Consider the following 15,111-nt stretch of genomic DNA (forward strand, 5'->3'; position numbering starts at 1 on the left):
GTTGAAGATGTGGAGTGTCTTTTAAACAAAGATCTAACTAGTGTTGAAAGTCAGCTTTTCCACTTCACTCACAACTGACTCACCTCCCTGCATTCCATATTTCCTTTATAAAGTTAAGGTATATCACTAAGATACTCAGAAAAGTCACAAGGATTTGCCCAACTATTTATGAGGGGACACAGCACTTTTCTAGGTTAGCGAGCTCCATCATGACATTTTTACACAGAGGCTTAAAGTATACATTTGAAAATACGTATGCTATGTATGCTATTCACAGTAGCAACATGTATCATTTTAATTGCTTATATTGTTTTCATCTACTTAATGTATTTACGAAGGTATTAGAAAAAAAGTCTTGTAACTACTTAAAATTCTCATCATAAGCCTCTCTACAAATTAACAAAGCTAAGACAAATCTACATCAAAAGGAGTTTCATCTGAAACTCAATACAAGTCATTCAAGCCAGGGTCTTTCATCAGTCTGAGTAAAACTAGAGACAGTTGAATCTAATCTTCTGGTTTATTATTATCCAGAAGAAATACACAGTTGACTGAGTAAGCCCGGTTCATCTATCTATGGCATCTGAGGAAGGTCTTTTCCACAGAAAGTCTAAATTGATCAATATAAAAAGATTATAGAGTCCGTGAAAACACTTTCTTTGATGTGTATCTATCCAAAGCATAGAAGACTTCAACATTAGAAAAGAAGAAACAACCTGTTTTAGGGAACACACCTGTATTAGAGAACCCCAATCAAATAGACTTTCTGAAGAGCCATGAAGTCACACCTGTAGTATTGAAAAGAGAACAAACATCATTAGCTTTAAGAACCTACTAAGTTCAAGTTTTGTAGCAGCAGAAAAACTTTTTTCCTAATGATTAAAACAAAAATGGGTAGTATAGTATTAATCCTCAAAATACTCAGTTTCATCTGTCTTGGAATATTACAGTATTACCCAGCATGGTTGCTTCCCTCTCCTTCCTTAGGCTAATACTGTCCCATTATCAGATCATATTTAACAAAATTAGACAATGTGCCTCCTCCATTAGCTGACGATCTGTTGGGTTTTCTTATTTTACCACACATACTCCACAAGTTATAATAAGCTTCTTTGTCATTAGTTTCTAACACATTCAACAGAAACATGTACAACTCAGTAGCTCTGATTCCATGCACTCAATTTCTAGAACCGTACCAGAACCATACCAGAACCATTATAAGAAGCTATAATCTACTTTACAAATCAAATCTTATATTCATATTTTCTTTTTTTTTTTCCTCCTGAACTATCATTCTAATTATATGAACAACATGAACAACTTTTTTTTAAGACTCCTTAACACACCTTCAAGAGACCGGAATTTATCAATAACTATTGTACAGCAAACAATGCAGATGTGGACTAAATAATTTCAGTTTCCTAACAATTTAGAGAAGCCACATCATTTCTATGTGTTCAATGATTTGTGAAAGTCTTAAAAATAACATAATATCCTGATTATCTTTTCAGTTCTCAGCACTCTGACAGACTACAGCTCAAGGGAGCTATCCAAAGCAACAACAAAAAATCAGTTTAGAATAAACTAGAAATCACCTTCTTGAGGAGATCATAAGACACTCACTCACCTTGATGAATGTACTCAGTCTTTCCAATTCTGGAAGCGTCATCAATATATTCCTATACAACAAACAAGAAGTTAGAAGTTTTACATGCAAGATACAAAATTATTTATGAAACATAAATCAGGTCCATTTAATAATGGAATACGAGCCCAACCATATAAGGTATGTACTCCACACATGAAGAGCAGTTAAAGACTACAAATACAAAATGAGAGAAAGTGTTGGAAATAGTAGATACCTATCAATAAAAATTGTCATAACCTATGTTCCAAACTTCCCTCAAGGAAGGCATAGAGTAATTCACTGAATTCTATTCCCGTTGTAAATACAAGGGGAAAAAAAGAATTCCATCTCCATAATATCCATTTATTTTTAGAACGTTGCTTAGATAGTACAGATATCAACACAGTTTACTTCAAAATCAACCACTTACTCATTTCAGAGCATCCATGCTGAAAATGAGTATGACCTAGTATAAGATGTGGATCATATATTTGAATTCAATTTGTTTCTTCTACATACTACTATTTTGAAACATTTCACCACCAAAATGCCCATCTCAAACTAGCCTTAGGAGATAAAATAATGCTGCAGAGCACCAGTTCAACCAAGTGAAAGTTCTGACATCACGACCAGGACTGGTTTCCAAAGTACAGGTATGCAATCTTAAAGCAAAAGCTGTTCTCAGCTTAGAAAAGAGATAGGCTTCTGTTGCTTAAATCCGAAACATATAAAATGAATCACAGAATGACCTGGGTTGGAAGGGACCTCAAAGACCCATGGCTCCAGCCCCCTGCCCCCAGCCCAGGCTGCCCCCAGCCCCATCCAGCCTGGCCTTGGGCACTGCCAGGGGTGGGGCAGCCACAGCTGCTCTGGGCAGCCTGGGCCAGCGTTCCACTGCCCTTATAGTAAAGAACTTCTTCCAAATACCTGATCTAAATCTACCTTCTTTTAGTTTAATTACCCCTAGTCTTCCGCTGCATCCCAGAGAGCCAAGCAGAACAAAAAATCCCTCAGAGTACCCCACAAATGGTTCCTAAATGGACCTACCTATGATCATACCATCAATAACTCTAGCTTCCTGAAGCATCCAAACCGACTCTATTAATTTGTTTCCATCCGTTTAAGATTGGTTCTGTTATTTTTAAAGCTGTTTTCTCCATGGGGTAACTAATAGCAGTGTTTGCCTGAGGTAACCGGACAAAGTCAACTCAATCTTACTATGAATAGCAGGACATTGTTGACCTTAGCAAGTTTACCTCATGGAAGGTCAAACAATCTCACCTATGCTGTGCTCACTAACCTGGGCTGGCTCCTGATTCATCATTTGTTCTCCTGGAGCTGTAAGAAGCCAGTCACGGAAGTAACCCCCAAAAGCAGCCAGAGCAGCAACTCAGCCACCCGGCAGGGACCACCCTTCTCTGAGGCAAGCACACCACACTCTGCCGGCCCCACCACTGTGGATCTGCAGCGATCAGCAGACAGAAACAGACTTCCTCACATCTACTCCCTCACCACGAGCAACAAACCCTGGCACAGAGCTAAGTTCAACTGCCAGCAGGGCAGGCACTTTTTGGGAAGAAAGAAGAGGTGCCAACACAGGAACACACCCGTGACAGACAAGACTGCTGCAGCCTGTGCTAGGATATTTCGTGAAGAGGCTAAATGCAGTCTCCTTTACCTGTCCTGGGAGTTTCCAGGCATCCTTCCTTCCAGTACTACAATAGGTTTTGTGTACTTTTTAAAGGTGAACTAAAATGCTTTCTATTAAATGTAAATTTAAGGATGTTTGATTTTCTTTCTAAATAGAAAACTATTTCTGAGGGGAACTGGAAAAGTTATTAAACAAGAAAACTGATAAGAACTCTGTTTGCATAAGTCAACTCTTCTCCTCTAGGGGCAAAATAACAAATCTGATATATCTGAGAAAGCATTGTCACAGAACTGAGGGAGAAATTAGCATGCTCCACCATCCAGTTACATATTTCACTATTAAAGCAGATCCATATTTCAATCTCCCTGTTTGGTGAGAACTCCTCTCCAGGGGCTGACAACAGCAGAACTGCACCATGCTGTATTACCTTTACAGAAGGCTCAGGTTAGTGCTGCTCTTTAGAGATGACTACAGCTCATGCCTCTTACTGCAGTCAGAATGGGAGTCCCACTCTGGAAGACTCTACGGCAAGTCATTAATACACCCCACAAAGCACAGTCACCTCACAAACATGATGTACTTGTCCTGCAAACTGGATACATTAGTACAGAGACATAAGAGATCAAATCACCCAGCAACCTATGGCAGAGATGTAATTGAGAGCAAAGAAGTGCTTTATGTACTGAAGTTCTTTGTACAATTAAAGAAACGAAGTAGCAGAAACATAAAAGTACATGAAATAAGGTCAAGCACAAAAGTCATACCAAGATACAAAAGAGGGAAGGAATAAGGAGAATAGGAAGCAAGACCAATGAAAAATACAAGTACTGGACATCCTGAACACTTCATCTTGTATCCCTAAGCATAAATAATGCCAAATACAGGTGTTGTTTTCCACAATTTAAGGACAGCATGTTGGAAAGATGGTATGGCACTGGCTCTACGTTAAAAATGCTCGTTTGCAACACCTACACAAGGGACTCTCCAACAATTCTATCTATAGGAAAAAAAACAAGCATTAAAAGTTACCACAATATACTCAACAACAGCTGGAAGCAAAACCCCAACACTTTTCTCCCTCATTTTGGCATACAAACACACTCTCTTCCCCCCGTCTCATCTTTTCAGGATGAGCGTCAGACCGTCCTGCCCACAACTTCTGCAGTCACGCTCAGTAACCTCATATTCCTGCGCACAGAAATGGGCTGCTCTGTGTATCTCAGTCTACTTGTCATGTATACAGCATGTTAAGTCTCTATCAGTAAAGCTTTGCTTTCTGCTGGTAGAAAATGAAGCAAAGCAGATCATACTCCATGGTTATTTATCTCAAGAGAGGTAAATTCAGCCTTATTTCTTACCATGTTCTAGAAGTGGAATCATTTAAATCAGACTACCAAAACAAGCCACAGGAATCAGAAGGCTCCTCCAAGACTTCCACATATTATTTCAGCAGTATTTAAGCAGCAGCTGAGAACATCTGTACAAAACTTTTCTTGGCCTTACAGTGGCTCTCACTCACACAAAAAAATCTCATGACCTCACTGGTGTGCATGGTGAGGAACACACGCTCCCAACCTACTGCCCGTGCAGCTTACAAGAAGATCGATACACTGCTGCTGTCCCTTGGGAACACGGCAAGAAGCACAGACAGCCACGTAAGAGAACCTTGTACCGGACTGGTACAGGTCTAACGCAGGCAGTTAGACATAAAGATCATATCTAAACTTGAAGGATAACCTTTGAAATACCAAACAGAGGCACAAAAGACTGATCTGCCTGTGCACTAGCGCTGCTGGCAGGCAGAGCAGAAGCAGGCTGCACAAGCATGCCTGCCTGGTGATCTACTAAGCCACTTACTAGAGTACCAGATCACCGCCCATGTGCTCAGACATGTGGATTCCCATGTGTTCGGGTGCTTCCCTGCCACACGGGGTTGCTGGTTCGCTGCCAGCAGGAACAGATCGTGCTCCAAAGAGTAGCTTCGGAGCCTCTCCTCCGCCTCTGCAGGCATACCCAAACGCTCTGATCCTCCTTCATTTCGGTCTTCTGCCGCTCCGTCTTTCGCAAGAGTGGCTATGGGTCACAAGATCTCCCAGCAACAGGTCACAAAACAAACAGCCCATGAAGTGTGTTTCTGACAGCCACCTTCTCTTCTCCAACACCCTCTAAACATGCTTCACAGAAGAAAGTATTTCACCTGTAGCTAAAAAAAAAAAAAAAAAAGCTTCTCTCTGCTTGTCAAAAGGTGGACTCGTTCTTGACTAGGCAACAACTAGGAAGCCAAAGGCTTGCCTCACTACCAACAGCACAGGAGGGAGCGACATCCTGGCCCCACAACTGCAGCATTTCAGCTCAGGAAGCAGCTGTGAAGCAGGAGAGGGGGTGGGCACTTTTACGCACTACACAAACCATCGGCGAGCAGCATTACTATTTCCTGCACCCAACATCACCTGTACCAAAACCACAAGTCAAGCCCTTCAGAATCACAGAATTAGCATCTGTTATTCTTTGTGATATAATTGACCTATTTGCTGTTCAGTGCTTGACGAGGGAGGTTAACATAATAACTAGTCAAGAAGTTTCCAACTTGCGCAACGGGGATATAACTGGATGCGGACAGTCTGAGTGCAGCAGGATAATGCAGCTAGGAGTTTCTGTAATCCACCATCCTCAGCCAGGAATTCTAGGCCATGCAACCACCACTGGACACTAGAATTCCTTCTCAGAAACACCTGATTATCCAGTAATTATGATGTGGTAACGGTATCAATATAATGCAGTGGCTACAGTGCACTCATGCCAAGTATTACACAACACCCCCGTAGGAACATGACGTTCCCTTTTAACACAGGCCAACGACAGCAACCCTATATAAAACACTATAGCTGATCTAGACTAGTGATAATTTACTTGCTCTACTGGTTAGTGACAATTTACTTGCTTTTCTACTACACCACACCAAATACACCTCATCCCACTGTACCTTGCCCATGTGCCTATACTTTAAAAGGTTAAAGAAAACTTTTCTACAGCAAAGTGCATTTCAATATTGTAAAGGTGTTAGAAGAATACAGGCGTGGCAAGAACCCAGGAAGAAAAAAAATGGTTTATCAGTCTGCATCTAAAGCAAACACTTCCTGGTCATAACAAAGTCTGAGGTAGAAGAAAAGTCTAGAACTTTTACTCCACTTACTCTGATCTCATACTGTAGCGCACACACAAGAAAGTGTTTTTTCACAGCGGAAATTTATTACTATGAAAGTGTACTACCAAGGGACAGACTCAAATAAGTTTATTTGGTAAGCTGAGACTGTTACGTATTTTAATCCTAGTGACTGAGAAAAGAAGCGGGGAAAAGGCATTACGCTAAGAGCTACCGCAATACGCTGTCTCTTTATGACTCCCTGTGGAAATATAAAAGGAATACAAGTAAAGTGTGAAAATGAAGATTACAGATTGCATTTGTGTTAAAACAAACATAGGAAGTTTACAAGTCATAGCAACTGACAAATAAACAAAAGTGTTGGCAAAACCACTTAGTCTTTGGGTACACAGCAGCCAGAATCCTTCTTCTTGCACCTTTATGTCCTGATTAAGGCAAGCCAAGTTGCAGGGCAGGGCAGGTTCTCTCACCACAAGGCGCTGGACACTGCTTTACTTGGGTAGTTGGCAGCTTGGGTGTCCTCCCTTCTACCTTCAATTAAACACCTGGAACAGCCCAACACACACCAAAACTGAAGGATACGACTTTCTTCTTTCACCCTAGGCCACAGGTCCTAGTTTTTAATTTTGCGTCTAAGATAAGCAACCTGCTCAGACGAGCAGCAGGCCAGAAGAAGGACTCCACACCTCAGGACATGCCCTAATCACAAGGCTAACAGCAAAGCCTGCATCAAGTGAGGACACTGTCCGGGCCTCCAGTAAAACTTGTTCGTTTTGCAGAAACAAAGCAAGCTGCAGTAAGAAACAGCAGAGACCAGAAGAGCATGCAAACACGCACATGCATAAGCAAGAGGGGAACTGATGCTACAGCACTACAGTGGGGGCACTCTCAGTGACATGCGCCCAATTCTAGGCCCTGCTCCTAAAGTTTGTATTTGAGATCCGCTGCGCACAGCATATACACAGCACTGGGCCCAAGGGTAAGAAGGCTAAGGAGAAGTGCAGACACTGAGGCACTCCAGAAGGCACGAAAAGCTTGAGTTTTATCAAGTTCAATGGCCTCAAGCGATCCAATAACACTTAGAGGCACTTACAGAACACACCACGTGTGTAACTGACAGCTTGGCATGACTGGGTTTTATGAGAAAACGTGTGTTATCAAAACTAATCATTTGCGTTTAGTTCAGTATTCCTCACTGCCACCACAGCAATGAATCTGGATTTTACCTGGCCAACAGTCACAGGCCAGCTCTGACAACCCGCCGTAGCTCTGAGAAGCGCTAACTAACGTTAGCTGCCACCTGCAAAGAAACTCCGTGGCCGAAACAATCCTGGCAACCTGAAACCACTTCTCACTGGACTCACTCAGCTTCCCACTCTGCTTTTGGCTTGAGCAGACAGCCCCACTAGTGGGAACGCCACAGGATTTCCACTTTTCCTCCTTTATTTGTGAACGCACAAGCAGGAGCCCCTGGCTGGCTGATGCACCCACCAGCACAGCCCGGGGTCCCACAGCTGGGCGAGGAAACACCGCGGGACGAGGGCTCCTCACACCCAGCACCCCCGGGCGCACTGCCCCGACCCCACCCGGGACCCCCCCATCCCCGGGACGGCCCCGCTGTGCCCTGGGCCCCCCCCAGCCCCCCTCCAGCCCCCAGCCCCCCCCCGGGCCGTGCCGCCCAGCCTCCCGCCGCCGCCCCGCGGGCACGGAGCCGGCCTTACATAAACCGTTTTGTAACCGCACATGGAGCCGCACGCCGCCGCCCTGCGCTCCCCACGGCCACGGCCGGGCCCTGCCGCCGCCCACCTGTGGCTACGGGCACGGCGCCGCGACCGGGACCGGGACGAGCCCCCCCCCGAGCCCAGTGCCCCCCCTCCACCCCCTCGGCTCCCGGTGTCCCCCCCCCTCCACCCCCCGGGCCCCGCCGCCCCCAGCCCTGGGCACAGCGAGGGGATCCCCGAGGGGCTGTGAGGAGGGGGTGTGTGGGGGGGCCCCGGTGCCGGTGCCGGTCCCGCCCCCGCGGCGGCCGTTACGTAACGAGGGGCCGGGGGCAGCCGCCCAAACCCCCTCCCTGCCGCATCCCCAGCCGCGGGGCAGCGCCCTCCAGCCCCGCACTCACCGCGCGTCCCCCGGCCCGGCCCGTCCCGTCCCGGCGCAGCCCTGCCCGGCGCAGCGCGGCGCAGCCCGGCCCCGACTTCATACAGGCAGAAACGTGACCGGCCGCCCGGAGCCCGCCCCCGCCGCGCCGCCATTGGCTGCCCCAGCGTGACGCCAGCTGCCGAGCGCGGCGGGGGCGGGGCGCGCTGCTCGCCCATTGGCTGCGCCGCACGCCGCTCACTTTACATAAGCCTCACGTGTGGCACCATGTTTCCAGCCGCCGCCGCCGCCGCCGCCGGGGCCGCCCCTCCCCCACCCCGCGGAGCCGCCCGTGACGTCAGCGCGCGCGCGCCCGCGGAGGGGCGGGGCTCGGGGCGGGGGGCGGGGGCTCCGTGACGGGCCCGGGCCCGGCGGGAAGCGCTGAGGCGGCCCCTGTGGCGCTGCCGCCCGCTGGCCGTGTCCCCAAGCACCGTGTCCCCAAGCACCGTGTCCCCAAGCACCGCGTCCAACCCCTCCCTTAACACCTCAGGGACGGGGACGCCCCCACCTCCCCGCCCCAACGCCCGATCGCTCCCGCTGAGGAGAAATGTCTCTGAAATGTCTCTGAAATGTCTCTGAAATGTCTCCCGAAATGTCCCCCAAGGAGCCGCGCTCCCTCAGGAGCTGTGGCGGCGCAGCCCCGCTCGCAGCCTCCTCTCCCTCACTCGGAGCTACAGGAGGAGCAGGGGACGCTGCCGGCCGTGTGCCACTGCATAGCTGCTGTCACCCCACGGGCTGTAGGGGAGCCATCGGGGCTTCCACTGTTTATCTGCAAAATGAGGTTAATGCTGCTGCCCTCTCGCCGCGGTGTTAAGGATAAGTCCATTAGGTACACGGATATTTAAGCAACTGCTGTTACAGAAACAGCTTGTGAGTAAGGCGCCGAGCAGTATTTAACTCCCGCAGGAGAGAGGGGGTGGGGAGTGGAAGCATTAAGGCCAGATCCTGCAACGGGATTTGTTGCAAAGCACCAGGCAGCTTATCGGGATCCCATTTTTAGTTTGTACTCCTCTGAGGAGTCTAATTTAAAGACTAATCCTAATTAGATATTCTCTGTATAGTTTGGTCAACTTACTGGTCTTAGTGCTTCACATCCGGAACCTCATCATCTGGTTAAATTCTCCTCTTTAGGGTTGGGGGGATGCAGAACGATGTTCTTGGGTTCCTTGGGATAATGTTTATCACATCACATGCCAAAATTACCTGTCTAGCTGGCGCTGAGGGCTCCACCTCTAGCCACAGGTTCCAGGTAAGGCACTTCCACCAAGCATAAACTTTAAGGGCCTCCTGCCCCCACCTTGTCAGAGTGCACACAGGGGGAACTGGAGGCAAACTGCGGCACTGCTTTGGAGCTGAATGAGCTCCCAGAACAGCCAGAACAGGAGACACATCCATCACTGTGGTGGAACGAGCCAGTTCTAGCAGGGGAACAGTAGTTACCTTCACCAGAAAAAGCCAGTACTTTCTCCAGCCTAGTAACAACCAGATGCATCACTTCAGTTCTGCTTACTTTAAAGGAACACTGAACAGTTATTTTGGTTAAGCTCCACACTTGCGGGGAATCGGTTTAAAGTTCTATTCTTGACACCTTTTAGTATTTATAGCTTTTCAAAATAACTTAAAAAAAGAAAAGAAAATGTTACAGATATGGGGGAAACTTACTCAAAATGCAATTGTGCAACTGGAATCAGTCAAAAAAATGCTACTGTTCCAATTTTCTGAAAGTTGGAATCGTGTACATAGATTCAAGCTATTCCAGGCAACACCAGTATGAAATGTCAGGCACATGTCTTCTAGACCAGTGAATATTACTGGTGACACAATAGCTTATATGTTAAGAAACAAAGCGAAAGAAAATGGTTGTACATTGCAACAGGATAAAATTCATAGCAAAGTGGTTTGTTTTGATTTTAAGGTAACTCTGCTTACTAAATAGCTATTGCATAAGGGTTTTAAGAGCAGAATAAGTACAGTACGTTTCCTTGCATGTACAAAAAAAAAAAAAAAGGCACAAAGAAGAATGTATTACAAAAACATTCAAGTGGTTGTGACTTTTTTTCTCAGCTTTGTTTATTCTTTTGTAATCAGTTGTAACTCTTGGAACACAGTGAGAACAAATCACTGATATATAAATCAAGTCCTTTACATATGTCCATTTGTTTGTTTCAGCATATGGCACCCCACATCTCACACTAGTATTCACCCGTAGCAGCTTTTGTCTGGAGAAGTGGGGTGCTGTCCTGCTTTAAATTCTACCTGGCTCCCCCATTTAGTTTTGCAAGGCAACTTCCCACTGATGTGAAACACAGTGAAAGGCACCAGGCTCTCCTAAGGAGCATCCATCCAGAAGCAGCCAGGTTTGGGCCTTGCAGTTTTCTTTCAAATGTAGAACTAGCATTGCTCAAACTGCCCTACCAATACTTAGTCTGCAGATGCTATTGAATCTTTTCCTTGCCTAGCCTTTTTTTTTTTTTTTTTCTTTTCTTTTCTCCTCCAGCATGGTATCTTTCTGAAACATGAATTGGTAGAGCTTTTTATTTTTCCATTTTCTGTTTTTCTTCTTTTCTAAAAAGATTTTACATGGGGAAAAAAATGCATTTAGGAAAACTTTTTGTGTGTGAAATTCCCTCTGTTTCTAGTACTGCTTAGTATTATCAGTACTTTTTTTTTTTTTCCCCTCACAGTATGCTGGATATTTTCCCAGCATCCTGACCAAAAAAAACTTTGAATTTTTGCTTAACAAAAGTATCTTAGTCAGTTCTGGTAAGCAGCAACACATTGACAGTGTCAACATTTTTGAAAAATAAATAAATAAACAAATCCTTCAACGTGGAGGAAAAAATAGAGTCAGACTTCCTGAAAAACTACCTAAGGACTGTTTGCTTTGATTTTGTTACTGTTAAGGAAATAAGTCTCATCTTTTTCAAGTAGCTATGCTTTCTTGTGCTTCAGCTTGCCCACTTGCAAAAGCTACCTGTTATGTTACATCACAGCACTGATGGAACTGTATATTGTTCAGGAAAAAAAAATAAATCAATATCTTGCAGCTGGAGCTCACGACTAATTCTTCATTTCCTAAGTCTAATTACTCATCATTTACAGTGATGCTGACTTTCATTGATTCTTGCAGAGATCCGGAAAGGCATTTTGCTAATGAGCAAGAGGCGTCACCGTTGCCGTTGTACAGACAAAAGATGAGGGAAGCGAAAAAAAAAAAAAAAAAAAAAAAAACACTTTCCTCATTACCAGTGACTATATGGGCATTTTTTTCTAAAAGCATTACCAAGTGTAAGAACAAAGTATAACAAGCAGATAGACAGCAATATCTGTACAGTCTTGGACACTCTTTGGTTGAAAAGTAAAGGAATGTAGGCAATACAGAATTCCAACTCAAGCAGCAAACTTCTGATAAGTGGTGCTGCTCAGAAGTCCTTTGCAGAGGTGTGTGTCTGTCCTTGGGCGGAAATCCTTCCATAAACAATTCTGGGGAATGTAGCTTTTCATTCTGTCCCCCTTCTTACTGTTTTCTAGTTGTTTTTATTCCGTTTCTGTTGACAACCTCAGTGCAATTCTAAGTTTTGAGTGAGAAGTGACACATAAGGGAGCATTGAATTGTTCTGTTTTAGAATGACTGAAAGAATACAAAGGGCAGGGGTGTATCTCATCCCTGTAGCTATGTATGCTAATACCCATGTCCCTTACGTGAATTCAGAAACAAATACTGCTCTGTATTCCTGGCAAATTCTGGGCACCCCCAGGTCCAGTATCCTGCTGTTCGGTTTGTGTTAGCAACTCATTTTCTGCAGTCAGCCTCACAGAAGTCTGACGAAAGCCTGAACTTGAATCCATAGGGCTGAAAAAGGTTTTTAAGCTTCCTGCATAACTTGGAGTGCTAGTGCGTGGTTTCACAATCTACCTAAGCTGGTCTAAGACCTTACACAGCCACCAAGAAGAACAGTCACACCACCTCCACTGACTTAAAAAGTAGAGATTATGTAAGTGTACTGTCAACCAGATTAGGAAATTGATTTGACTGAAAAATCCCATGAAAGAAGTTTCTGGTTGGATCACATCACAGCTGCAGGACCACTAAAACCAAATCAAAACATGATGGATGACAGCACTGTGGGGCAGAGCGGAGGTTCCAGGGCCTATTGGTGTCAGCCTATGGGATGGGGAATTGGGGAGTTGGGCACTTAAAATGAAATTGGCAGGTCATTACACTAGGCAAGTCATTACCCTAGCATAAGAGCACTAGTAAGGGATGCTAAACAGAAAAAACACATCCTCATTACTGCCTCCTGTGTTGGATTTATACACCCTCTTCTGTGCTGAAAGCAATAGCCTCCACCAGGCTGGTGTTCACCATTAAAAACTACCCAGTGAGGTGCCAAAGACAGCTTTTACAAGGGTTTTAACCTTTATCAAGGCAGGCTGTGCTGTCCCATCCCTGCCACTGCTAGTGCCTTGCTATCACCCCCTCATGGGGTTATATGGTCTTGACCCTTACTTTTGCCTATTCTTCTACTTGCTTGGCCCCTCAGTGATACAGTTTTTATTTATTAATTTATTGATCTGTCAAATCCCTTTCTGTGGTAGTTTCCTGACCATTAAGCAACTGTATTTGGTTCCTTCATAAGCAGGTACACTTCAGAGTCCATGTACGGCATGGACTGGCAGACATGATGAAATGAGTGGGAAAGCTCTTTTTACATGTAGAGACAGCAGAATAGCATTTCCACAGCTTTTGCTACCCGAGGCACACAACTTTCTGGGTTAACCATGGCGACACATAGCAGATCTCCTTGAGGGGCCTGGATTTCTCCACACACACCTGAGAGCCGGGCCTACGGCCTGGTCTGCAGCAGCGTGACCTAGCCCTGGACTCCGTGCAGCCACCGATTCCTGTCATGGTCTTGGTCTAAGGGTACACAGAGTTCACTGATTTCAATCACATTTACCATCTCCTTTCAGACTCCAGCGGAGTGAAGTGTTACCAGTCTCTTAATAAAATGGGGCGAGAGGCACACCTTCCTTTAAAGACATAATAAAGCTGGAGAGACAAGATCTGGGTACTGGCTTCCCCTCTGGTGAGCATTTATGCACCTTTTGTTAAGTAGTCATTACATAAATTATTGGACAAGGTCTTGGCACAGGATTGGAACTGGGCACTTTCTTGTTCCCAGCTAAACTCCCAGGCATTCATTGTGCAGTGGGGTCGTACTGCTGCCCTTAGCTGCCAGGACTCTAGAGGCACACTTCTTCTGCAATTTGTTCTCATTTTTAAGAAACAGATTATAACATTAACCGATTATAAGAGAGACATTTGTAAGAAATTGGATGCCAAATTGCAGACTGCTAGAATCTGCTCCAACACACCTATAGTGAGACCTCATCACATTCACAGGCATAACTAAAGCCTGACAATCAGGCATTCCTTCTACTAAGTCTGCTAATCACTGCTTAGTGATTTATAGTTGGTGAGGAAGGAAGAGCCAAATTTTAAATGATAAAGAGCCTATTTCTGTATAATTCTGAATAATTCTGAAGAGTGTCTCTTAATTAAAAACACTTCATTTTTAGATTGAGTTTCTCATTACTGTTCTTCCTCAATTAGTTTTCTAGTGTTAGTTCACACGTGAGCCTTTTTGAACTCAGTGCTGCTGCTCCTGAAGTCAGTGGAAGCTTGGTTTTGTTTTCAGGAGTGTGCATACTGACTGGCTGTGTTTGCTTCAGGAAGAGGTTCAGCCCTGAAGAGAGGCCTGACATACCTGGGCGTTGTACTGGGAAACAAAGTAGGGGCTATATTAAGCATTTTGGGCACTGCAGCACTCCCTTGTAGACCAAGTTACTTCTAGATACTTCAGTAAGTAAAGCTTCACAGGTTGCATCTACAAACAAATTAAAAATTCTGATAAGTCACAAATTAAAAGAGAAATAACAGCTCACTTTACACTCTTTCATTGATCCACGTTGCCAAGAACCAATACATACTCTATCAGGATAACTCCCTTTGGTTTAAATAGTTTTGAGCATGTCCTCAAAAGAAGACAGTAAGTGAAACAAATAGGGCAGAAATTGTTCCCATCTTTGTGGATCATTTGGTGTTTAATTGGTATGAACTTTACTACAACACTTTCCTCAGTGCAGTTCCAGGGAGACTCTCCTCATCTACCTGGTTTCCCAGGTATCTAATTTCTTGAAAATTATATAATTTCTTGGAAATTATATAGCTCAAATATCTTTGGGACTTCTTCCCACTAGTCATATTTGTAGACACTGGCCAATAAAGTCAAAAATATTAGGTGAATGGAGAGAGGCAACCAAGCAGAGAAAAGCAGGGTGATCACGGGAGCCTTATTTACATAAAAACCCACAAAACTATAATACTTACTGCCATAATGAGACATTCAATCTGCTTGTAACATGTGATGCTCTGTTAGCTGTAGCAGAACTTTGGAATTCAATGCTTCTGTTGTGTAACCACACAATAAAAGAAATTAAACAAGCAGTTTAATTCAATCAAAAAAAAAA

At 44.8% G+C, this 15,111-nt stretch overlaps 1 protein-coding gene across 7 annotated transcripts in view; it reads right to left on the reverse strand.

Annotated features, from left to right (window-relative positions):
* Window positions 1-8,684, reverse strand: part of PER2 (period circadian regulator 2) — a 44,074-nt gene extending 35,390 nt beyond the window's left edge. For 6 of the 7 annotated variants that reach the window (XM_068692842.1, XM_068692841.1, XM_068692840.1 and 3 more), the window contains exons 1-3: window positions 8,561-8,684; window positions 1,628-1,679; window positions 735-788 (exon numbers count right to left, since the gene is read on the reverse strand). The gene's annotated coding sequence lies outside the window, so the exon portion shown is untranslated. Of the gene's footprint in view, window positions 1-734; window positions 789-1,627; window positions 1,680-4,636; window positions 4,903-8,560 lie in introns of those variants that run through there. The other variant, XM_068692843.1, reaches the window with a different exon arrangement.
* Window positions 8,685-15,111: the final 6,427 nt, after the last annotated feature.

This window comes from Anas acuta, chromosome 9 (genome assembly GCF_963932015.1).
Source record: "Anas acuta chromosome 9, bAnaAcu1.1, whole genome shotgun sequence".
Taxonomy (NCBI): domain Eukaryota; kingdom Metazoa; phylum Chordata; class Aves; order Anseriformes; family Anatidae; genus Anas; species Anas acuta.